This window comes from Dendropsophus ebraccatus, chromosome 12 (assembly GCF_027789765.1).
Source record: "Dendropsophus ebraccatus isolate aDenEbr1 chromosome 12, aDenEbr1.pat, whole genome shotgun sequence".
In the NCBI taxonomy this organism is placed as follows: domain Eukaryota; kingdom Metazoa; phylum Chordata; class Amphibia; order Anura; family Hylidae; genus Dendropsophus; species Dendropsophus ebraccatus.
In genome coordinates, this window is record NC_091465.1 from 8,484,802 (window position 1) to 8,511,152 (window position 26,351).

At 42.8% G+C, this 26,351-nt stretch overlaps 1 protein-coding gene across 10 annotated transcripts in view; it reads right to left on the reverse strand.

Annotated features, from left to right (window-relative positions):
• PRDM16 (PR/SET domain 16) overlaps window positions 1-26,351 on the reverse strand; it is a 557,902-nt gene that overhangs the window by 268,377 nt on the left and 263,174 nt on the right. Inside the window, exon 1 of one of the 10 annotated variants that reach the window (XM_069948445.1) lies at window positions 21,386-21,505. The exons of the other annotated variants lie outside the window; for them this stretch is intronic. The gene's annotated coding sequence lies outside the window, so the exon portion shown is untranslated. Of the gene's footprint in view, window positions 1-21,385; window positions 21,506-26,351 lie in introns of those variants that run through there. 10 annotated transcript variants of the gene reach the window in all.

Genomic DNA, 26,351 nt, shown 5'->3' on the forward strand with positions numbered 1-26,351 from the left:
TGTGCATATATAATTATATACAGGAAATCCCAAGGTTATACCAGCTGTACATGTATCACTATATACAGGAGATACCCAGGTTATACCAGTTGTACATATATAATTATATACAGGATATACCCAGGTTATACCGGCTGTACATATATAATTATATACAGGAGATACCCAGGTTATACCAGCATGCTTTATACCACTCTATACAGGAGATACCCAGGTTATACCAGCTGTACATATATAATTATATACAGTATATACCCAGGTTATACCGGCTGTACATATATAATTATATACAGGAAATCCCCAGGTTATACCAGCTGTACATATATAATTATATACAGGAGATATCCAGGTTATACCAGCTGTACATATATAATTATATACAGGAGATACTTAGGTTATACCAGCTGTACATGTATCACTATATACAGGAGATACCCAGGTTGTACCAGCTGTACATATATAATTATATACAGGAGATACCCAGGTTATACCAGCTGTACATATATAATTATATACAGGAAATCCCAAGGTTATACCAGCTGTACATGTATCACTATATACAGGAGATACCCAGGTTATACCAGTTGTACATATATAATTATATACAGGATATACCCAGGTTATACCGGCTGTACATATATAATTATATACAGGAGATACCCAGGTTATACCAGCATGCTTTATACCACTCTATACAGGAGATACCCAGGTTATACCAGCTGTACATATATAATTATATACAGTATATACCCAGGTTATACCGGCTGTACATATATAATTATATACAGGAAATCCCCAGGTTATACCAGCTGTACATATATAATTATATACAGGAGATATCCAGGTTATACCAGCTGTACATATATAATTATATACAGGAGATACTTAGGTTATACCAGCTGTACATGTATCACTATATACAGGAGATACCCAGGTTGTACCAGCTGTACATCTATCACTATATACAGGAGATACCCAGGTTATACCAGCTGTACATATATAATTATATACAGGAGATACCCAGGTTATACCAGCTGTACATATATAATTATATACAGGAGATACCCAGGTTATACCAGCTGTACATATATAATTATATACAGGAGATACCCAGGTTATACCAGCTGTACATATATAATTATATACAGTATATACCCAGGTTATACCAGCTGTACATATATAATTATATACAGTATATACCCAGGTTATATCAGCTGTACATATATAATTATATACAGGACATACCCAGGTTATACTAGCTGTACATTTATAATTATATACAGTATATACCCAGGTTATACCAGCTGTACATATATAATTATATACAGGATATATCTATATCATCTAGCTGTACTGTACATTATATTGTACATCAGTCAAGTAAAATGAACCCGGCTGCAGACGTTCTTCTAGTTATTTCATTTAGTTGATTATGATTGATCTCGGAGTTCAGTCCTTTGCAATATTGCTAGAATCCTGACAGTCACTTGAACTCACCTTTGGCATCAAAGAGGAGACGCTAATAGGCTCCATCCGATCCAGATGCCAATAAACTGTAAATTATAAGTGAGCGTTGTGCCTTTAAATGATGCTGGGTTCAGTGGTAAGGTCAGAGGGATGTGGTCATGTGACAGTGTCATACAGTAGGGGGCATCGGGGGGGCTTAGACTGTGCCTTTGAATATTTCCTTGCCTTGTATGTCAGCCATGAATCACCGAAACTGATTATAATATAAAACATAAGTAACCGGGGGATGTAACCAATACCGTAGAGTGAGGTTCCTCAGGATCTCGGCATCTGATGAGTTATGACTATTCCAATAAGTCGTCATGTCACAGCTCAGTGCAGGCTAGGATCAGGCATCAGCAACTTCCTTCTGCAAAGTTATCAAGATGGTGTCCTCTACTACTAATGCTACAAGGATATGACCAACATGTCTGTTCTACTACTACTTCACCTACTACTACTACTGCTATTACTACCACCACCACTACTACTACTACTTCTATTACTACTACTACAACTACCACTACTACAACTACCACTACTACTACTACTACTACTACTACTACTACTACTCCACCTACTTCTACTACTAATACTACTACCATAGTTGCCAACATTTGAAAAAAAAAAAATTTCCAGGGACACTTTAGTGCTTTAGAACTTTACAGTGAGAACAACACAAAAGGATGAGGGGTGTAGTAGTAGTTGTTAAGGAATAGATGAGGGATGTATTAGTAGTAGTACAGGAACACATGAGGGGTGTAGTAGTACAGGAAGAGATGAGGGGCAGGGGTGTAGCTAGGAGTCATGGGGCCAAACAACTGCATGGGCCCAAACAACTGCATGGGGCCCCACAAAACCTTGAAAACTTGGTAGCTGGGGGAGACTGAGGGTGACTGCGGGTGACTGGGGCAGACTGAGGGTGAGTGGAGCAGATTGGGGGTGACTGGAGCAGACTGGGGTGACTGAGGGTGACTGTGGGTGACTGGAGCAGACTAAGGGTGACTGGGGCAGACTGAGGGTGACTGGGGCAGACTGGGGGTGACTGAGGGTGACTGGAGCAGACTGGGGGTGACTGAGGGTGACTGGAGCAGACTGAGGGTGACTGGGGCAGACTAAGGGGGACTGGGGCAGACTGAGGTAGACTGGGGCAGACTGGGGGTGACTGAGGGTGACTGGAGCAGACTGGGGGTGACTGGGGCAGACTGAGGGTGACTGGGGCAGACTGGGGGTGACTGAGGATGACTGGAGCAGACTGAGGGTGACTGGGGCAGACTGGGGGTGACTGAGGGTGACATGAGATGACTGCATCCCGAGAGGAGCTCCATGAGATGACTGCATCCCGAGAGGAGCACCATGAGATGACTGCATCCCGAGAGGAGCTCCATGAGATGACTGCATCCCGAAAGGAGCTCCATGAGATGACTGCATCCCGAGAGGAGCTCCATGAGATGACTGCATCCCGAGAGGAGCACCATGAGATGACTGCATCCCGAGAGGAGCACCATGAGATGACTGCATCCCGAGAGGAGCAGTTGTCTCTATTACACAAGAAATAGAGAAATAATAGGCCAAATTGTCCGTAAGGCCTGTGGTTTTTCGGGTATGACCCTGTAAAGTCCCTGGGAGGGTGTCATTGGGTTCTACCAGATTCCCACTATCTTTCGGTGACACCTCTGTACTCAGCATATTGTTTGCATATAGTATCTGTATTATTGTATCCATATCTCACTGGAATGGCTCCTGTCACTTTCTCGGTATTAGCAACACTGCTGGGGCAAAGGTAACACGAACTCTGGTTCAGGGAAGAAACAGAGTGCTGCACATCACACCTATGGCTGATACTAGTGCCGCTAGGCTAAATAAAAAACACATCAGAATTTTGTGTATGAATTGATCAAGCCATACTGCCCCATGTACCTCGTGCCGGTATCTGATACACATGGGTCCCTACACTAAGTCCACACCGTGCCAGTCAGTGGCCACCAACCCCGCAGGCACGCACAGCCAGGGAACGGGGGCCATGGGATGGCCCTGCGACCCCCATGCCACAGGACCAGACCCAAAAACACTACACCAGAACCCGGCCAGCACCGCCGGCGGAGAAGGTCGCCCCCAAACAGCACAAGTCTGGATAAGGTATTACACTCACCATAGCTGCAGCAAACAGAATGGGAAAAAACAGGAGGGATTAAAACCATGTGCACTCAGGTGTCTCCTGCTAATTGCGGTCATGTGGGTCTCACCAGGAGGAGTGCAAAACACGGAGAGCAGCAATGGTAAGTGTAATACCATATCCATACTTGTGTCGTTTGGGGGCAGCCTTCCCCGCCGGTGGTGCTGGCTGGGTTTTGGTGGGGCTTTTGGGGTCTGGTCCTGTGACATTGGGGTTGCAGGGCCGTTCCATGGCCTCCCTTCCCTGCACGTGCACGCTTTGCAGGGTTGGCGGTCGCTGACCGACACGGTGTGGAGTTAGCGTAGGGACCCGTGTGGACCAGAGGACCTGCGCGGTGGTACACGGGGCAATATGGCTTGATCAATTCATATACAGACACTCTGGTGTTGATTTTTAATATAGGCCTAGCGGCATTAGTATCAGCCATAGATGGGATGTGCAGCCGTTCCATTCTCTCCAGTTCGTAACACGAACTCTATCTCTATTGGCCAATGTTTTTGTAATTAAATGCCCCATTAGATCTGCTGACACGATTCAAGCCACGACCAGCCTCACCTTGGACCTTTTTATCTATAACACCAGGTAGTGCAACAGTGCCGCCACATATTGTACATAGTCAACACACACAACAGTGCAAAAAAACAGTAAACCTGTAAAAAATAGAAGTTTCTGGACTTTGTCATATCCCACTTGCCTCCACTCCCACCCGGCCGTGCAGATGAAACAGCGCTGTCAGTTACTGATTTACAGCGAGGACAAGGCAGTAAATGGACATCACATATTGGCTGCCGACCATTAATCAATATTTGATACCAGTTCCTGCCAGAGAAGCCGAGCCGCACCTTTCTTTGAACATGTTATTTTGACACCTGGATACACTGGATGACTAAAGGTTAGGGGTCTTTATGAAAGGATCCAATTCAGTTTATATACTGTTTACTTAATAGAAAATATAGACATCCTTTAAGGGGATATCTAACAATGGGCACCTCCCATTAGCCAGAGTGGAGATTTGCTATGACGCCACTGTGAAGGTGAGTCCAGGTATTACATGGCAGTCTATTATTTTGTTTAGTCTGCCTGTTGACAACATGGTTGATGCCAATGGTATAATCTAATATTGACTATCTGCACATACAGTTATATCAATCATGTTATTTATTGAGCACATGGGGTAAACACCCAGAGTGCAGGGAGAAAAAGTACCCAGCATTTTATAATGTGCAGATTCCCCTTCGGCAGCAATCCTGCTAAACCCTTTTGGTGGCTGCAAATGAAATTTGCACCACTCCATCTCTTTAAGCTTAAAGCGACTCTGTACCCACAATCTGACCCCCTCCAAACCACTTGTACCTTTAGATAGCCGCTTTTAATCCAAGATCTGTCCTGGGTCCGTTAGGCAGGTGATGCAGTTATTGTCCTAAAAAACAACTTTTAAACTTTCAGCCATGTGCCAAACAGCCGTGGCCTAGAGTATCTGTGCCCTAACCTTGCACCACCCCTCCGTCCCTCCTCCTCACACTCTTCATCATTAGGAATGCCACTGGCAGGATTTTTCCTATTCCTCTGCAGTGAACACTGCACAGGTGCCTTAACAATCCAGCCGATGTGCAGTATTCACACAGCTGATGAATAGGAGACAATCTGCCTGGAGCATTCCTAATGATGAAGAGGCCGGGGAGGAGGGACAAAGAGGTTGTGCCAGCCTAATGCACATACACACTAGTCCACGGCCGTTGGGCACAGGGCTGCAAGTTTAAAAGTTGTTTTTAAGGACAATAACTGCATCACTTGCCGAACAGAACCCAACACAGACCTTGGATTAAAAGCAGCTATCCAAAGGTACAAGCGGTTTGGGGTGGGCAGATTGTGGGTACAGAGTCACTTTAAATGGATATTCCAGGTTAGAGATCAATGTGATGATTTTGCAAAGTCTGTCTAGATGCACTGTGGATAATCTAGGTAGCTACTGAACAAGCTCAATAAACAACATGGCCGTTTTTCAGAGACTCTCCACTATAGCTAATAGACAGAGGTCCTAAAATAGATGACTCCCCATGTATGACCTCCATATCCACTAACATAGTATATGGACAGTAGGATAGTGGGAGACCTATATATACAATGTGCTGATAGCCCCCTATAGTGCCCGGTGTGTTGAGGAGGAAGCTATGTCTCTTACCTTCATCCGTGGTGCCATTCCCTTACAGTTAGTAGTTGAATCCACTGCCTGGAGCATCGTAAGGAGCACTGCCCCACCCCCATCACGCTGAGGTGGCCAACTCCTTCTAATGATAATCAATGGAGTGGGCGGCCAGAGTTGCGCGATGGGGATGGGGCAGTGCGCCTAACGGTGCTCCAGACTGAGGATTACACGGTTAGCAGCACGGGACTACGCTGTGGAGGTAGGTAAGAAACATACCTTCCTCCTTGGTGCCTCGTGTACATTAGGGGGCTATCAGTAGGTTAGATAAGTCTAGCCTGCTGATCGTTCCCCTTTAAGAGCTGGCGAGAACTAAAGTTTTTTTGTTGGAGACCTATATACTCCAGGAACCCGCCACTGATTGTCCCATTAATGTTACTATTAATTTAAAAAATATATATTGTCAAACATGCCGAATGCAGCGCATAAATATTTATTAATATTCTTATATACAAGGAATAAAGCCATTTTTGGGCGAAAATCCCTTTTAATTTAGAAAAAAAATGTTGCACTTTGGTCAATGTTTCTCACTGTGCAATTATGTAAAAATCTCAGGGAACCTTGTTAGAATTTTGATTAGCCGTCTTTTCATCCAAAGCCAAAAGGAACAGAGAGACTACAAGATCCGCGTCTCTGTGCAGCATTTGGAACCTCTCTGAGAGTCAGCTTTCCTCCCATTCCCATATCCGGCCGCCCGCCCCGGCTCGGACTGGGCCACGCTTTGCACCACACTCATATTTTTTTGCCAGGGTCCAGACGCTTTCAGCTGAAATGTTATTTTTCTTCTGTAGCAAACGGCTCCGAGAAAACAAATAAGGACATAGAGCGAAGAAAAGATTTACTCTATGAGCCAATTAAATAAAAAGCTGGTCTGGACGCAGCCAAAATTCCATCGATAGGAGCATGAAGTGAATAAAAAGATTTATTATACAAATCAAAGACATCCAGGACACGGCTGCTAAATTGGACATTCCTATCAATGTATCTTTGCAATTAACATATTTTAGAAGAAAAAATAAATATATTGGTAGGGGAGAAATTCAATAATGTGATTTTCTGTGCAAATATAAATTCTGTCCTTACATTCACCTTAATCTGCTTTCCTTCAGCTAGTTGTCTGGTGGGTCTACTCGCCCTCACTCATGCCTCAACCCACTCCTACTGAATATATTACGTCTAAAAAACACAGGAAATCACTAACACAAATACAGCGAGACCCAGGGAATCTGGCACATTCCACGCCAACAAGGACACTGGGAGTTGGAGGGAAATTAACATGTTCCCCTAGGTCATCACAGGTCACCACCAAAAACATCTTCTCGACTGTGAAATGTTGACCGGACGCTGGACAATTATGTAGTTACTGCTACCTGTTTACTGTGTTTTATAAATATTTATGCTGTTCTTCAGCCATTGCATATTGACCTAGTCTTCTTACAGTTTTCTCCTCTATTCCCCATTACATTTTCATATGCCTTTGCAGCAGCTGACTGACGCTGAACCTTGAAACAAGACAAACCTAACCAAGGTAAAATCTAACCAAAGTTTGTATGTTCTTCCCATGTTTGCACGGCTTTCCCAAGCGGCTAAAACGTTTCTTTCTCACCCCCATCTTCCTAAGGGCCCTATTGGATCGCCTGTAAGTGGCCACAGTTATCAGTGATCGGAATTGGTTTACGGTAGATGAAGTGTCGGATCCTCGGTGTAGGCGGGGACCACAGGAGCCAGAATGACGGCGCTTCACGGCTTCAGGTTTAATGAAGTAAAACGATGAATTTTAATGGTCTCATAAACAACGCGTTTCGAGGCATAAATTGCCCCTTTGTCAAGTAGGAGAGACATAGGCTATGTGAGATTTGTATGTGAGAACGGACCAACTAGCCATAGATTGCTTGTTTGTCGAATTCTAAAACTAATAAACCGATCCCAAGATAATCGCCATGTGTAATAGGGTCCTAACACATTGTACCTTATATGTCTCAAGTTTGGAAATTAGATTATAAACTGCTCTGGGGACAGAAGTGAGTCCATATAATGTGTGTAACTAGGAGCATAGGTGGCCACAGCTTCTGGGCCAAAGCCCAGGGAGATGCCAGGGTCTACTATACACGGCTGTGCATGGTATTTTTATAAGTATCTTCAGCAAAATGTACTGAATGTTGTACCCCACCCCACTGCACTTCTACTCTCAAGGCTTCTTGAATGTTAGCCTGAAATTTTCAGGTTTAACCTCTGCTCTAACATGCAAAGATATCAATACCACGGTGCAAGATGCTCACAGAGCACCAAAGCCATAGCAATGTTGATGTCCAACTTCTCCACAACCAATGACTGAGAACAGTCAGAGACCTGGCAAAGCAGCCCGAGGGATGACCAACAGAATGGAAATATATTGTGTGATGTATGGGATAAATGGGGGAAAACATTTTAAAAAATGTACCTAAAATGTAACCTTTATAACCTAAACTGGACGGGAAGAGCCCTGGAAAAACAAGCAGAGGATCGGGGACTGCACTAGAGCACAGGTATACAAGGCAAACACATGCAAGGTGGCATAGACATACACTGATAATGAAAAGGACGGGGCCAGAGAAATTTAAGGGGCCCTTGGATTGAGTGGGGTCGGTAAAGCTCTCCAACCCTCACCAACCTGGGGCCAGCCTTGGCTGTGAAGCTTTAAGACAATCTACATTATAGGAACAAACCCCTAAATATGTTCCTTTGTTCACAAGTTGATCTTTTTATTATTTTATAACTGTTACTACTGGTAACAATCATCTCTTCTGCATTTTGATGCAATGCCAGGACCCACCTCAAATCATTGCACCAAGCATATCTAAGAATTTTCCATCTTAATTTCCATCTTTCCAAATCTGTCCCCCCCCCCCCCCCATCCCCTCCAAGACAGAAGGAGAAGGTTGAATTCCATCGCCTATCCGTTCAGTCTAACAAGCCTTCTGATCATAGCTTTGTCACTTTGGAAAATTTTCAGATTTTGCAGAAAATCCATCATGGAGTTCATCCCCCATCCAGGAGCGTTGTGCAATGTTTAAAACAAGACAGCGATCAATCACCCTCCGCCGCCCCGCAAATAGATAATCGATCCCCCCCCCAGACACCCCTGAAAGCATCAATATTCCTCGTCAGACTTGTATTATCCTACGGATGGTTTATCTTTTGGGCGGTGGGACAGCAGGGGCATCGGTGAATGCGAAATCTGCCATGGAACACAATTAAGTGCTGAAAGGATAGAGCATTTTATATTGTGTGTCGATGGGGAGGGGGGCAGCAATCAAAATCATAATAGTCGCATATTGTATGAAATCCACAGGAAGTAAATAGCTACAAAAGTGAGTGCATCTAATTTCACTTTTAATGTCATATCTCAGCAGACAATGGTTCAACCCCGCATTTGTTTATTTGTCGGAATCGGCTTACTGGCTCTTGCTAAGAGTTAAAGGGACAATGTCAATTCTCACCGGGCTTAATTTTCCTTGTCACTGTTAATTGGCTGTGTTTTTTGCTCGGAATAGAATGTAGATGAGATATCTGGTGTGATTTGTGAGGTTGGAGAGTCTCTGACAATATGTCGCGCACTTCAGCGTGACCCCACATAAGTATCAGTAATGCTGTGTTGCAGCGAGCTCCGACCTTATTGAATATGCACCTGTGGTGGCTAAACATCACATGTCAGAAAGCAGAAGTCTAAAAAGCTGAAGGAATAATAAAGGAACGCTATGGAAAAAAGGCACATTAAACACAATTGTGGAAGAAAAAGGAACATTTGGCAGGATAAAACTTCAGAAGAGTTGTTCCTTTTATCTTTCTGTCAAGCCTATTCACTTCGAAAATACTTTGCTGTAGTGCATGATCGAGGCTTTTGTTTTCCCCCCCGAAAGAAAACCAATGGAATGGAGGGGATCTGACTATGTTGCATTTGTACATGTTGTACAGTATTTTTTTATGTGCCTTTTATTTTTTGGGCCATTTTGTGGCATTGTATGGCTGAATATTAATTACAAGTGTTGATGAGTAGACCATTGTAACAACATAATGGTCACCCGGGAATGTCTTTGCCCTTGTCGATGGCAGCCAATCTTTTGGATCGTAATTGAATCAATTATAGGGTGTATTCATGTAAGCGTTTCCTGCCAATATGGGTCCAAATGGCAGCAGATAAGAGAAGGATGAAAAAAAAAAAAACATTCAAAAATTATATACTTGAGTATATTACCATGTAAGAGAATCTGTATGGGAAGTTGATGGTTGGCCAAGACGTTTTATTGTTGCGCACTAAAATAGCCATTGTGCCACCTAGCACGTCTTTGACACTTATTCATTTTCCAGATTTTTTATTAATTTTCCCCTCATAATTTATAGAGAGCTCAGATATTCCAATACATACGTATAATATTCACTCACATAGATCCTTGTTACCGGCTACAGTAATTTCCCACTATAGTAAGGGCCAACATCACGGGAAGCCAACAATCTATCAGTATTTTTAAGGGCGTGATGAGACAGCAAAGTGTTTAGAGAAGCACACAAAAGGGGAATCATGGCGTATATACTTCTTGTAGGTGTTATATATACTAAACCAGTAAACCTATGCTCCAAACCATGGGTCTCCAAACTGCGGCCCTCCAGCTGATCTAAAACCACAACTCCCATCATGCCTGGAGAACTAAAGCTTTGGATTTGGCTGTCCAGGCATGATGGGAAATGTAGTTTTGCGACAGCTAGAGGGCCGCAGTTTGGAGACCCATGCTCCAAGCCAACAATATTACCACTGAAGACCTGCGGAGAAGATACTGAAAAATACCCAAAGTTAGGAAAAATCCCAGTTTTTTACTGTCAATCAAAATCTGCCTTATATAGGGTAAATCCTGCATGGTATAGGCTCTACTGGGAATGTCCTTTGGAGACAAAAGCAAAAGTCTCAGGTACTGCAACCCTACTGAACATCACCATTTGAACACCAACCAATTGGAACAGATGCCTCCACCATCAACACATCGGGTCAATGTATCCTCACACATCATATCATGTCCAGACATTATAAGATTGTCATGAAGAATCCCCAAAGATGAAAAGGAACAAAGCAAAAAAAAATTACCAAAAATCTACAGATCCCTCTGTCCCTGGTGGCCGAGGAATTGGTTTGCAACAATTTTGATGTCATGTGTTTGACATCCTGTCTTTAATAAAACGATGGTCTAATTTTATTCCATTGCAGTGCATGACTGTACGTTTGTCGTGCTGTTTTCTTTGGCAGATGATTTACTAGTATAATATGTAGCTAAATTTAGCATAGTCTAATGTTCAACTGTACAGAAATAAAAAAACAATCACAATAAAATTCTAGAAACAATTACAGATGGATTTCTAACTTTGTTGTTGGCGTTGCAACACACTTTACCGGGTACTACTGTACAAGGCCTAATAAAGTATCGGAGCTCCTCCTCAGATACGTTCCTTGCCTAGTACTGATTCACATAATCATACGACTCACTTTCCTGAAAAACTCTGTGCTGTCTAAGGACCTTGCACAGTCTAGGAGTCCCTGCTATCGCCCCTTCTCTTATCACACTACTGTCCTTGTTGCACTCGGCTTTGTCCAAATACAATCCCATAAGTTGAAAGACCACTGGCTCCCCCAAGATTGACACACTCTGAGATCGAGGCCCTACAGTCATCTTTTTGTTAATAGCCTCCATACAGCCCTGGACTTCTTAATATTATCCCGTGATAGGTCACTGCGTCCTGCAAGATCAGAACATTCTTCTTCTGTTACTTATAAAATTATCCTGACCTGATTTATCGATTGTTCTATTCCCACCAATTACATTTAATGTTGTGCTATTATACAACAGAAACCAGGATGGCTGTGCCCAATGGATCCCACTTGCTTGTAATGGTGTCCATCGGAATAATAGTCCAGCATGTTTGTATATTCCACCGAATTGAAGCTCTGATTGTGTAAATGGAGCTTCATGTGTCACCTATCCACAGGAAAGGTCACCTTTGCCCTTGTAATCAGTGAGGACCTGTGTTCTCGGGATCGGTGTGGATCGTAGCAGTTGGACCCCCTACTGATCACATTCTAATCACCTATCTAGTGGATACAGATGTAGCGTCTACCATCATCAGCATCATGGTACCACAGTGCACCAGCACCATGGAAACAGAGTAGCGAGCCACCAATCATGTTGGCATGTTACATTTCTAGGTAATAGATTATAATCTTGGGATAACCCCTTTAAATCTCTTCCCCAGTGCCAATGTTCCAATGGTGTTAGGGTCCCCACTGCCCATTCTCACCGTGCAGAGGAACATTCGGCACAGCAAAACATTCCCGTGTTTGCCATGGGGGGAGGATGGGTAAGCCACATCTAGAGTGCTCTCAATGTAGATTATCTCTGATTGAACAAAAGGGTCGGCTATGATTTTCTATCATGATCAACCCCTATGGTTATGGATGGCCCCCATACACCTTATATTGATCCGCCACGATGAGCAGGTTCGGACAATCAAAGTCAAAAGTGTATGGGAAACTGTAGTCCAATGGTGTCTGCTGTAACCAATCGTGGTGATATAGGTATGTACAACACAAGACCACCAAGGCCAATGATTGGCTAATACAGTCAAATGGGTCTACTTGATGTCACTACAAAAAGATAAGGGACCACCAGAGCATCAGTGCTGGATCTGCAGGCCATATCATAGGTGAGTAATAGATGATCTTTTGTTTTATAACATTTTCTGCCCATATCTTCATTTCTTGAAGTCCCCTTTAACCTGTTTCTTAAACGCCATGGGTCACCTGAGAGGAGAGGATGAACTTCGTCTCATCATCACCACCGTTCTGTTAGCTTAAGATAACAGGGATTACAGCGTCAGCATTAATCAATCATCTATCAGAGCTTCAATGGGGCGTTTTTATTAGCTTAATAAATGTAAAAATGATCCCATTCAATATTCGCATTAAGCCACATAAATATTAACGTTGTCGGGAGGGGAAGAAACAGGAACTAGATGATAAGTATCGCCAGCAGGATATGTCAACGCGCTGAGCCAAATTAATGGGAGAGAAATGACAGGAGAACAGGATTGTAGCGATCAGCGACGGTTCATGTGATTATTAAATCCTGCTATTTTCGAGTTAGACCACGTTTACATTATCTGTCGAACCAGTGAAATTGCCATCCAGCATGGTTGTGCCAGATTGAAAAACATTGCTTTAAGTTTTGTTTTGTTTTTTAAATCTGGTGAAACCAACCAGAGGACAACAACCAGATCATCTTAAAGGACAAGTGCCATGAAAGACTTTTTCCCAGTAATTGAAGCACATTACAAAGTTATATAACTGTGTAATATGCTTCAATCACCTATCTGCCTCCCTTCCCTGTCTTTTCCCCCCTCCACTCCCCACCAGGAAGTGTCCTATCTCACACAGACCTGATTACTGTCGTCACCGTCACCAGGCAGCTCCTTCTTGTGAGGATGAGTCATCAGCAGGAGGGCTGCTCTAGGTCCTGTTACACCAGCCTCCCCCTCCTTGTCAGGTGACTCAGCTTGCTCAGCTCCGATGGCTTGCAGTTGTTTAGCCAATGGGAGCTGAGCAAGCTGAGTCACCAGGCAGGGGAGGGGGCAGGCTAGTGTAACAGGAGAAGGAGCTGAGAGAAGAGCTTGGTGACGGTGCTGACAGTCATTAGGTCTGTGTGAGTTAGGACACTTCCTGGTGGGGGGTGGAGGGGGGAAAAGACAGGGAAGGGAGGCAGATAGGTGATTGAAGCACATTACAAAGTTATATAACTTTGTAATGTGCTTCAATTACTGGGAAGAAGTTTTTTATGGCACTTGTCCTTTAAGTCCCACACCATGCCCCATTTCAGCTTATGGGGTACCGGACGAGACATTAGGTGCAATGGATCCAGCTTGCTGTATATTATTCACATCCAGAATCCGACATGTGCACCTGACTTTAGGCTCTCTACATCAAGGGTTTGGGATATTTTTGATGGCAAGTCAGGTTCCAATAGAACCCTGAAGGACCCTATTATAAGTCAATGGATTTCCTGAGCATTCACTGGGATCTATCTTTACAAACACCAATCATTATGTATCTTATAGCTATAGTTACAATGCATTTTTGCAGTCCGTTTAACGTATACCTTTTATGAAGAAAAAAAAACGAATTGTGTGCATCCGTTTGCATCTGTCTTTTTCATTTTTTCTTAGCGTACACAAAAGTGTGGTTGACCATGTGGTTGATTGTTTTTGTGTACGTTAAAAGTAACCATTTAAAAAAGGGAAACGTTAAACGCATTGTAAAAACGCAGTGTGAACCCATCCTTAGTCACTAATACTTCTTTCAGTCATTGGGATATGGGTAGTAGGGATTGACCCCATAGGACATGTCCATTCTACAGATATCTCAATATATACACATGTAGAAATCCCCAATGTGAGTGTGGTGGCAGAACATCATGGAACACCACAGCATACCACCATGCGGCAGCCCTCGCGTCCTTTCTGCCCCTTTTAATGGCCAGTGGTGCGATCCAAACAAGTTGTCCCTTAGCAGCCCAGCAAGTGTTAAGTGAGCAGCAAAGTTTGCAGTGCTATATGTATATATATATTGCCACTCAGTGCACAGGACCAGGAGTCCAACCTTTGACTCCTGTACATATATATACTGTGGCATACTACATTTATAGAGTAGTACATCTGTACCTTTGAGCAATTTTTTTTTTAGTACTTCAGTTTCTCCCAAAACAAAAGTAATGAGTGGCCCTGTGTACACTTATATAGTATAAAAACTCCCGACAGATTTCTAAAAAGCTTGGTCATCCCGCACAACTCATCTCAGAATATGTATAGCCAGGAGGTAATGGGAAAAAAGTGACATCTTTAGTACAGTACTAAAAATAAAAACTTTTTGAAGGTGGCTTTAGGTGCTGTAGCAAAAGTAATATGCCATCAGGTAAAATAGAAAAATCTGGTTCTTTTTTTTGGTTCCCTACTGCTCATGTGTTCAACCTGCTTTCAGCACAAGAACTAGGAGTAGGTATTTCCCGCTCAGCCAATCAATGGCTGCAGTAGAGTCCCACTTTAGCAAGTGATTGGATAAGCAGGAAGGTCCCGTACCCAAGTGCTCTTCTCTGAAGCAGGTGAGTGGAGGTGGATGGAAAAATATGTAGAGCTATGATGGGACTGGCAGGGAATGAGGACAGGTAACTAATTTTTTTTTTTAACCAGGGCTCCAGCACTAGAATATTTTGATAGCGCTGTATTACCTCTTTAACTCATCATTTTCGTGCTGATGATCAGTCATTTCACTTCCCCTTAGAGTCTTGACTGCTCATTTTGGCATCACTTGGAATCCATTGAAAAGATTGTGTGATACATAATCATAGACTCACTTTCTACATGCACATATAATGTATAACTAGGGATACCATCTGCAGTCTGTGCATAGTCCAAAGTCTAGTAGTCACAACCTTATTTAAACTCAGGTTCCGTTAAGTCTACCAACGTATATTTATTTTTTATTTTTTTTTTACCGAACATTCTCCTTAAAGTCAAAATATCAATTCTCCAAAAAATTAGATTATTAGATCTTGAGAGGAAGGCCTACATAAGTTAGTCTGTGGTAATCTATGGGGCTTCATAAAAATGGCAGCTGGCCATCCTTTCTGGCTCCTAAGAGCAGAACGAGGAGGGATATACTTGATAATGAGGAGAGAAATTGGTTGGCAGAAGAAAGAGATGAGCCAAAAAGTAAAAACGCTATGAGAAAGTGGTATGGACTTTAAAGACCGAAGCCAAAATCTGAGAACACTGTGAGGTGATCTAACCTTGGACTCCAGCCCAGAGCTTGGGCCTCTCTGTCTGAGTTTATATTATACGATTTATATATCGCTCCACAATATGTAAAGTAAACTAATCTATGCCACAGACAAAAACATCTTATTGCGTTACGGAATATTTTTAACCAGAGAAATCATATTTTTCAAAACGTAATAATGGACGGGAATGTTCGCGATAACCGTCTGGTGCATTAAGATAAGACTCCATATATCTTCCAGAGTCATTAGAAGATTTAGTGGATTCTAAAGTGGAAGGTAGTCGCTTTTGTTATTTTTTTCCCTTTTCTTTGGCTTTCCACCCAAGGGGACAAAGAAAAAAAATATCATTTCTGTTTTAGCAATAATGTTTCTGAGATGCGTAACAGGTTATTACAGAAGAGGCTCCATAAACTCTGATTCTGGTAGCAGAGAAGTGAACTTTTTATGAGGATCTTTAAGTCTTCGGTTGTCCATAGGAGTCTGGTTCTTGAGTTTTTATGGCAGAAAAGTTATAAGATGAGAAAAGTATCTCTGATGGATAATACTCTTGGAGGAGGATGATACTAGGTGGACAGTGGACTCATGAGAACCAACAATGTCCCGACTAGTTATCTAGAAGTCATTGATTTTAGTTTGGCTTTCAAAGGGCCTGTTTTTTTTTTTACCAGGAAGTGGCAGTAGTGTGCCCTTCCTAATGTTAACTTAGCTGGGCCTCTGGCAGCAGTTCTGCCAGTACTGCCCTGAGGGTGGCCCTTTTGTTAAACAACAAGAAGTTGTGGTGCGGATTGACTCCATTACTGTATCTATATTTTAAAATCAGCATGGAACTGAGATGTTCCAACTAAAATCTAATAGATTTCTACTGCATGATGATGTAAGACCTCCATGCTCTTGTGCAGATCTGTTATCATCATTCGCATTCATTCTCAGGACTGGTGCTGCCTTTGACAATACTAGAGATGAGCGCAACTCAAGCATGCTTGGGTCCATCTGAGCCTAAGCATTGGGCATTTAATTACTGGTGGCTGAAGAAGTTGGATGCCGGCCTAGTGAGACCTGGAAAACATACATACAGCTAATGGCCTATAGCTGTATCCATGTTTTACCAATTTCGTCAGGGCTGCTTCCAACTTTCTCAGCCACCGGTAATCATACATCGAAGGCTCAGGTTTGGACGGGCCCGCTCATCTCTGCACAATACCAGCACTTCTGGTCCCAGCATCCAAAAACAAGACTGCAAATAGAAAGTGATAATTCTTAGGAATCGTTTGAGGGAAGCAAATTTCTTGCATTGTAAATGATTACATCAGAGAACGTCTACAACAACAATGTCCTGGGAAAATTGTCTGGATGCTTCTGTGTCATATAAACATTGTTTAATCATCTGATTCTCGAAAGGTATAGACAAACCAGGATAATATTTAACCTCACAGCTCAGAGAGATTTCACGCAGAGGATGAAGGATGAGACATCGCTTCCAAGCCAAGTGATTCTATTCTCTGGGCTGGATAGAAAGACGCTACAAAATATATAAGAACGTGAGTATGGAGGACTTGGCACGGAAGACAATGTGCGTCTTGTGAGAGTAATTCAGCAGTGTGGCCAGTCAATCTGCTTACTGGGCCCACTGCCCTGACCCTCTTTAGATCTGCTCTACCCTATCCCAGTATGAAGAATTTCCTTTCAATGACCTGACACGTTACAGATTGAGACGTCGGGCCTGTCTCACTGCAGCAAATTAGCAATTTTTTCTCCTGCTAATTGATAATGAAAATATTTGCTATGGAATTTGTTCTTTAAAATGTAGATATAAGTTGCCATAAAAAAACAATAGTTCTGCATTTGATTCTACAAATAAATCTAGAAAAACAACTAAGAGAGTCCTCGGAATGAAGCTCAAAGTATAAATATTGTGTGAGTATTATACGTTTGAACATTCAATAAGCAAAATGTTTTAGAACAATAGATAATTTAGTATATATTGATTCCCATTTGTTATGTATATGTGCACCATGTCGGGTTCACGCTATGTAAAACACCGGCCGTTCTGTGACCTGGCGGCATGTCACGGAATGGCCGGTGTCAGTGATAATCTTCATTTCTGGTGAATTGGGATGTGGGCACAACACAATGCCGGAGCTGCACTCTCAATTTTGTGACCTGTCAGGGTTGTGTGGCCACTATTCAATGAATAGGGGCCGCACACAACTGACATGTCAGTTTTCCGTGCGGCCGCTAGGGATCCTGGCCGGAGCGTATCCTGTTGTATTAACAACAGCCATGATTAATATAGAACTTATGTTGTGTGCACATGGCCTAAGGTTCCCTCCTAGGGTTGCCCTAATATTCTACAGTATAAGTACTGTTGTTATAGAATAGAAATATCTAGAAAAAAAAAGAACCTAGCCGCAAAGCTGTACACCAGAGAAGATCACAGAAGGGGACCACTGAAACGGGTGACATCAAAAAGTTACAGATGGGAACCAAGATTGGTCAACTACTTCAACATCTGTCGGCAAAATATTTATTCTGTGGACAGTAAATCTTTTTATATATTTTTAAAAATTACTGTACACCTTCAATACTGCTTGTCCAACATCCTCCTGTCCTTCCCAAACACACGTACATTTGGTTCGGCATATATGTATTCTCAAAAGGTGGAGGAGGATAAGCTGCTGTCAGACAGAACAAAAGGACTTGCCCAAATTCAACATGCCCAAACTCATCACCATCCGTTGGGGAAAACCCAGTGCACCGCCTCATACGGTAGGAAGTCGCAGTGCTCCGGTTTGGCCGACTGCTCTTATGTGTATGGACCTCTTCAGTATACAGTTTTGAAACAATAGGAGAACAATTTATAATTGATCCTGGAGGATATTAAGGAGCTTGTAGTCTATAATCGTGGAGGGTATTTTGTTCCTTTAACGACTGAATGACCTGGAGCCTTTTCTTTGCCCAACAAATAAGCCTAGGTGCATGTGAGAGGCTATTTAGGTTGCGGGCTCTGAACAGTTGTTAACAATGACCTGCAGACAGCGTATTCAGCGCGCCATGGCCGATAGCCATTAGCAGACACTTGCATCTGTGTGCTAAAGACTTTCCCGATAATTCCAGGTCCTTGACTCGGCTACTTGCGAGTGATTTACTGCACTTAAAACTGGTTAAGTTGCATTATGTACATAGGTTGTTATCGCGCTCCTGACATAAATAGATTTCTATACTGTTTCTTAAGAATAAAAGGTCATCACACAAATTGGATTTATCTGTAATTGTATCAAGCTGGAAGGAACAATATGGACTACAGAAACAGTACTGTGGGCTCCTTGTCTCTATCCATAAAGCAGCTGACAGCCGTGGCTAATAATTCTTTCTACTGTGTTTTTCGCCTCTATCCTTCTCTTGATGTCTTTATGTGAATATGAGGCTACCATGAAAGGATTTGGGTGACCCCAGTGAGAGAAGAAAAGTGCGAGCTGAGGATGTAGGCTCCCTGTGGAGTCATAGGCATCTTCTTCAGCAACCCACATCTTGGATTCAGTGCAGCTTTGTGAAAGAAAAAGACGCTTCTTCACTCTGATTGCCACAATAGGGGTTTTGTCTCAAATAGACAGGGGAAAACCAAAGGAAGGAGGGGGCATCAGTATTTCAAGAGGGTGGGGGGGCTACAGATGCAAGAAAAAAAAAAAAAAAAAAACGAAAAATGATTTATTACACTAGTGTCCTCTGTGGCAGTTGGCGGTCTTCCCAGAACCCAACTCTGGTGGCAAAGGTGGGAGAAGACTAGAAGGTTATTTTCTGTTGAGCAAGCATCCTCAATACCTTGTATGGGCCCAGCCAGGGAATGTCATGGTGATTTCATACAATGAAGGATTAAACCTATAGAGAAGGCTTTGAAAAGAAGTCATTCCACGGAGAGTTTTGATTTATCAATTAACGTTCTGGAGTAGCGCAAAGCGGCGAAGCTCCAGCCTGAATTCCTCTGACGGTTGTTTTTTGGTTAGCAAGTCCCCGTCATCGAGGACTACTGGATATATGGGCACTTAGAACAAATAGTTTTACAGTGTTTCAAGTATACTGCAACCAGTAAGACTGGTTATTCTGGGTGAAGAACTCAAATCGCAGCTGAAATAAAGACTTGCTTCAGCTAAATATATCTTTATTTAATGGTCAGAGAGCAGATTTCACAATGCATTTACCTAGGAGGACTTTTTCTAGAGTTAATTTTCACCTGATGAAGTAAGGAACTCTAGAAAAAGAGGAGAAAGGGTGGCATTACACGGAACGATTATCGTTAGAAAAATCGTTCGGATTTGAACGATAATCCTTTAGTGTAATAGCAGACAGCGATTAAATGACCAATGAGAAATCGTGGGTCGTTTAATAGAATTTAGACCTATTTTTATCGTTGATCGTTCGCAAATCATTTGCATGTAATAAGATGTCGTTTACAGTAGCGGCAAACGCAGTGGCGACGACAGGACGAACGCAATAACGATCATAAGTAACGATCATCATTCTGTGTAATTGGGTGAACGATTTCAGGTCGTTCACCATGGCGGTCGTTTGAGTTAGTTTATCGTTAATTGTTGATCGTCGCAAAAACGCTTCATGTAATAGTAACCTAAGAGTCCTGTTCGGATCAGCACTTTTTTACTAAGCTATTACACGTGCTGACTATCGGGCAACAAGGTATATTGGGCAGCAAGGTATATATCGGGCAACTATATATATATATATATATATATATATATATATATATAGTTACCAATTTCCGTACAGCCCTTGACTGTAAAATAATAAAGTATTTACTTACCTTGCCACGTTCCCCAGTGTCCTTGGGCCTTCCCCAGTGTCTGCAGCTGCAGCTCTGACTTCTGTTAGAGTTTCTGCACTGACAGGCCACTCAGCCAACCACTGGCTGAAGCAGGACCGCGGCCAGTGATTGGCTGAGCCTGTAAGCACAGAGACTGGAACAAAAGGCAGAGCTGCAGCTGCAGACACTGGCGTAGGCCCAAAGACACCAGGGAAGATGGAAAGGTAAGTAAATACTTTATTATTATTTTATCCCACAATCGTCAGCCATTGGCTGCGCATCCTTCTTACATGTAGTGATGTGTAGTCGGCATCTTAAGAAATGATCATCCGATGACCGTTTCATTGGCTGATCATTGTCTCTATTACATGGAGTGATAATCGGCTGAATCGGCCTGATTTGGCTGATTATCGCTCCGTGTAGTAGGGCCCTTTGTCATGTAGGTGGGTCTGGGATGACAATAGATAGGTGCAGCCCTAGAACTGACACCCGCCCCAGCTGGCCCTTCCTATTTGCCTTGACAGCCCTAAATGGCAGCGGACAACTGGGCAGTGTTCCCTAACCTGATCCAAGTGGAAATACAAAACAGAGACAAAGACGTACACACAAAAAGGGGATAGTACCGACGATTTAAGTACAAAGTTGGGATCCAAAGAATAGTCAGGGTACAAGTTGGGTAATCAGTAGTACAAGTCAGAGGAAATTGCTAGGTCAAGAAACGCTGGATATCTAGGCTCTATCACAGGAAAGGGGTGGGAAACAGGGGAAGGTACTGCCCAGATACCAACTGCTGACTGGTGTGTCAGCTGTCAGTCAACAATCAGTTAACACCATACCTTATGCTGATCTGCCAAGGGAGTGAAACCATGGCCACTGCTACAACAAGGAATAGCAGAGCAGAGAAAAACATGAGAAGCAGTCTGGCTGCTATGGATGCTGTCCTTGTGCCCCTAGCAACTGGCCTGAGCGGTTGTTATATATGCCTCGGCCGCACGCATGGACGACGCCAGGAGCCAAACACACGGCCCAAGTCCTAACACCCTCACATGCCAGCTATTGTTGATGAAGACTACTCTAGGCATAAAGACTTGAGGATTTTTGGTGGGAAAGAACACAAAATGGTGTGAAGAACGCACAATCCCCTCCGTACAACATTTCGACCCTTAGTGGGTCAGTGGCTCAACAAAGACCCACTAAGGGTTGAAAAGTTGCATCACATGTACTGGATTATGCAAATAAAGCTTTGAAAATGCTCTACAGATGCTGTTGGATCCTCTTGATTTGATGTCCTAGAGACATTTCAAAAGTTTTCAGATCACTAGAGGTGGAAGAAGCTCTCAGGTATGTCCTTCACTCCCCAGCTTGGGCCGATATCCAGCTAGCTACCTAAGACAATCTTCCTAGACTCACAATTAAGACTGTCTCCTACAACAAGAAAGAGAATGGAAAACAGCTAGGGAGTGAAGAGTTTAGCCAAAGGCTCCTTCTGGCTTAATGGATACATTGGGGTTTTCATACAGAAACCCCTACTGATCAAACCCTTTGACATTGGAAAGGTTAAGGGCGCGTCTTTGGGACACTTGGTGCATGCTGTCTTGGGGGGTTTGGTCTTGCCCCCACTAGATACTTAAAACATATGTAGGGTATGTAGGGCATATGTAGGTAATAAAATCATTTTTCTGTGTTCTGGAAGCACCGCTGGATATATGAAAGGTACAATGTGTCTTCTTGACCTAATAACTACCTAACAGTGTTAGCAGTTTGGAATGTAAATTGCAGCTGACAGATTTCCTTTAAGAAACATAAGGGTTAACACTTTGAAAAAACAGATTTATCAACCTACAAGAAACCAAAGATGTCTGGTTTGCCCATAGCTACTGATCACAGCTCATCCTTCATCTTAACAACCTCTAATAAATTGATTGCTATGGGCAAAACCAGACAGTTTGGGTTTCAAGCGTTGATAAATTTTGGCAAATGTGTGATCAATCAGGGTCCAACCCCGGGGGGCCCCAACTGATTGGTGTTGGGGTCCTCCAGCAACCATTTGAATGGGACAAAGCTTCAGTACAAGACCCAGTCGCAGGCAAGATACACAACTGTGTCTGGGAAACCATTAAGGGGCTGATGTACTAAAGGGGCTTACCTCTAAGCACATGCCTACGATAGACCATTAATGTGTATTGTTTGCTCTGGGGAGAACTGGTTCTCAATGAGGAGATCAAGCTGAAGGTACGGAGTCTTATAAGCAATGATTCATGGCAAAAGTATGAAAATTAGTTATGCAGAAAGAAGAAAACTATCTTAAAAGGGTTTTTCGATTTAAACGTACTTGTCCTATGGATAGGGGGCAAGTTTAAGATCATGGGGGGTCCAACCTCCATGCCCCCCAAGGATCTTTAGATCGGCACCCGGAATCCTTTGGTGTCAATGGCTGGCGCATGACCCGAAGCTCCATTCATTCTCTATAGAGCTGAGTACAGCCCTCAACTCTTTCCAGCAGCTCCATAGAAAATGAATTGGGCTGCAGGTCACGCACCAACCCACAGATCCATTCATAACAAAGAAGCCGGGGAGCTGATCTAAAGATCCCGAGGGGTGCGGAGGGTGGGCAAGTAAGCTTAAAGCTGAAAACCCCTTTATTGCCACCTATAGATATAGTAGCTAATCTGCAAGTCTGACCCACAAAGGAGCCTTGTAACCTGACTTAGGGTGTGTGTTTTCTTAGCATATGCCATATTACTATACACTACTATACAATTACAACGTATGGGCAAGATTCCAAGTCTGGATAAGTAGGAGAATTTTTCCACCTGACTTGACTTGATCTTGACAGTTACAGCCTGGCATCTCTGGACTAATATTGTTTTTGCAGATTTTTTTTTAGTTTTTTTGCCTAATATTTCCTATAATATTAATGAAGTTTAGCTGTTTAAGACACTCGTGCGCTTTGTCTACCAACCCGGAAAGTCTGAGCTCTCGGCTGAAAGAAGTTTTGCTTCCAAATATACAGATTCCTGAGAAAATAACCCATCTGCTGCTAAATAGATGTATACAGTATATCTTACGCTCCCTGGTTTCCCATTGAAAGTATCCCAAGTATGTAATGTGAAAAAGATGGACAAATTCATCAAGAGTCATCAGCCTCATGAATCAACATGGGAGCGAGATCGCTTGCTTTGATAATAACCGGGAGTTGACAGTGGCCGATGTAAAATTACCTGACCCAGCCATCCTGGCATGTTCCGTCTATTTCTTCAACAAATAGTAGACATCTATATTTTGGAATACCACTATCCCGAATGATTTAAACCAAGAGACGCTTGGATGGTTTCCAAGGAAAAGGAAGAGTTGTAAACTAAATGAATCAACAGATAAATCACCCCGGACATGTTAACTCCATCAGTAATTACCCGGGATGTATTATCCTACAAGTCCGTCTAAGATATTGTTATCCCTTTCTCCCCAGCTACCAAAGTGGTGAAGAACAAGGACTCGGCTAAAGCCATGGCAACCAGTGATACTGCAATGTGGTCCTTTGACATAATGAGCTTGAAGGAAAACATGTCTGTCACCGGGGAAAATATATCTTCTTGGTACAATCCTCCTCTCTTTCAAGCTTTGCCTCTAATAAAATGGCTAAATAATTTCATTAACCTGCCACCACTCATAGCCGGGACGACCAGTTCACGGGTGATGTCAGGAGAACGTATTGAGAAGTCGGAAGTGTCTGAAAGGTGAGCAGGGAGTGTAGGCCATAGGCTGCAAAACTCAAAGCAAAAAAACATCGTCCAAGCTGAGACCAGATGTTTATGATCACATGACGGGTCCTAATAGATGAAGCGGTTGTTTATCGTTAACCTAAAATCGTCCCAATATTACACAGAACGATAAACGTTAGTAACAATTGTTACTAAGATTGTTTACTCCTGATCCTGACAAATGAAGGAACGTAGCGGAATTACACTCAACGATTATCGATCGAGTGCAATCATTTTGGTGTCAGCACCAAACGAACTATGAGCGATTTCTCGTTGGTGGTTTGATCCTTGCCGGCATTTACACAAAATGATTAACGTGTAAATTCAAATGATATAATGATAATTTGCACAATAGTCGTCCTGTGTAATAGGGCTCTAAGCCATACGGCTTCTTGGAGTGGCACTGTGAACAACTAGATACATTGACCCAATAAAGGGATAAACCAGGAAGCGGAATCTACAGGATTGGGCCTTCTTCACACCATTGTGTGTTCTTTTCCACCAGAAATCCTTAAGTCACTATCCATAGAGTCTTCATCAACAATAGTTGGCATGTAAGAGGGAAGGAAACACCAAGCTGTGATATGAAGGGAACAGCATGAAACGTAAGGGTCATTTACACAGAAAGATTATCTGACAGATTATCTGCCAAAGATTTGAAGCCAAAGCCAGGAACAGTCTATAAACAGAGATCAGGTCATAAAGGAAAGCCTGAGATTTCTCCTCTTTTTAAATCCATTCCTGGCTTTGGCTTCAAATCTTTGGCAGATAATCTGTCAGATAATCTTTCTGTGTAAATGTAAGTGTAAAACCTTGTTCACACTTGTGTTGCTTGGTGGTCACTTTCTCCACCGGCAGTGCCTGTGGGGCTTGGGGGGCCCAGTGGGTTTGGTCCTGTGACAGTGGAGTTGCAGGGCCATTCTGAGGCCCCCCTCCCCTGTTATCGCTTGCTTTGCGGGGTTGGCTGACCAACACAGTGTTGTTTTAGCGTAGGGACTCATGTGAGCCAGGGGACCTGCATGTGGTACATGAGGCAATAGGGTTTGATCAAATTATATACCAACATCCTGGCGTTGGTTTCAGCCATGGGTGTGAGGTGCAGCAGCTCCTATTTCTCTAGTTTTGTACTTTCAGACTACGTTTGGCACATTCCCACTATGGTACATCAGTCAGAGATGAGCGCAACCCAAGCATGCTCAAGTCCATTCAAGCCAACAAGTCTGAAGGAGTTGTATGCAGCCCTAGGGCTGCCTAAAAAAATTCAATTGGCCATGGACACAGCCATAGGCTGTATCTATGTTTTCCAGGATATGAATTGCTCACCTGTCTTCCCTAGTTCTAAAATCAACAAAAATCTTTTGTTTTGGGCGTATGTAATCCTCTTCCATATAGTGACCTCTTTCTACTTTGTGGTTGAGAAGTTGCTCAGTAAAATCTCCAGAATGCACTGCTTTCCCTCAGCTGTTACTCACAGTCCTCCCATCCTGCATACTCCTTCCCACAGCACTGTTGTTAGTTCCCCACCCAGAGCTGCTGCAGAACATTTCAGTACACAGCAGGTTATTCAGTAAGTCTAAACCAGCTTCTGTATTCATTCCCTGTCTGCTGCTTTGCCTGTGGCATTGTTTAGCACAAGGTGTAAACACACCTCATTCTATTATATATATATATATATATATATATATATATATATACAGTATATATATATATATATATATATATATATATGAATCCGAACAGTTCAGCAACTCTGCTCAAAACTACGTAGTACCCCTTTAATATTAGGGCTATGGGCACAGTATATGGATGAGTCCCCAAGGGATCCACCCCTACTTTAAAGGCAGGATACATCTGGTATAGACGGTCATAGACAGGCCAAGCAATGTATGACAGTGGGCAATGTTTACTTTCCGTCTAATAAGATTTTTGTTCCAGAATTTAATACAAGGATTGCCAGGGAATGTAGTGTCACCGGATTTGTTTAGCATCCGATGGGCAGAAGGCGAATCCGTCCTCCTGATTTAAGATATACCACATCAGC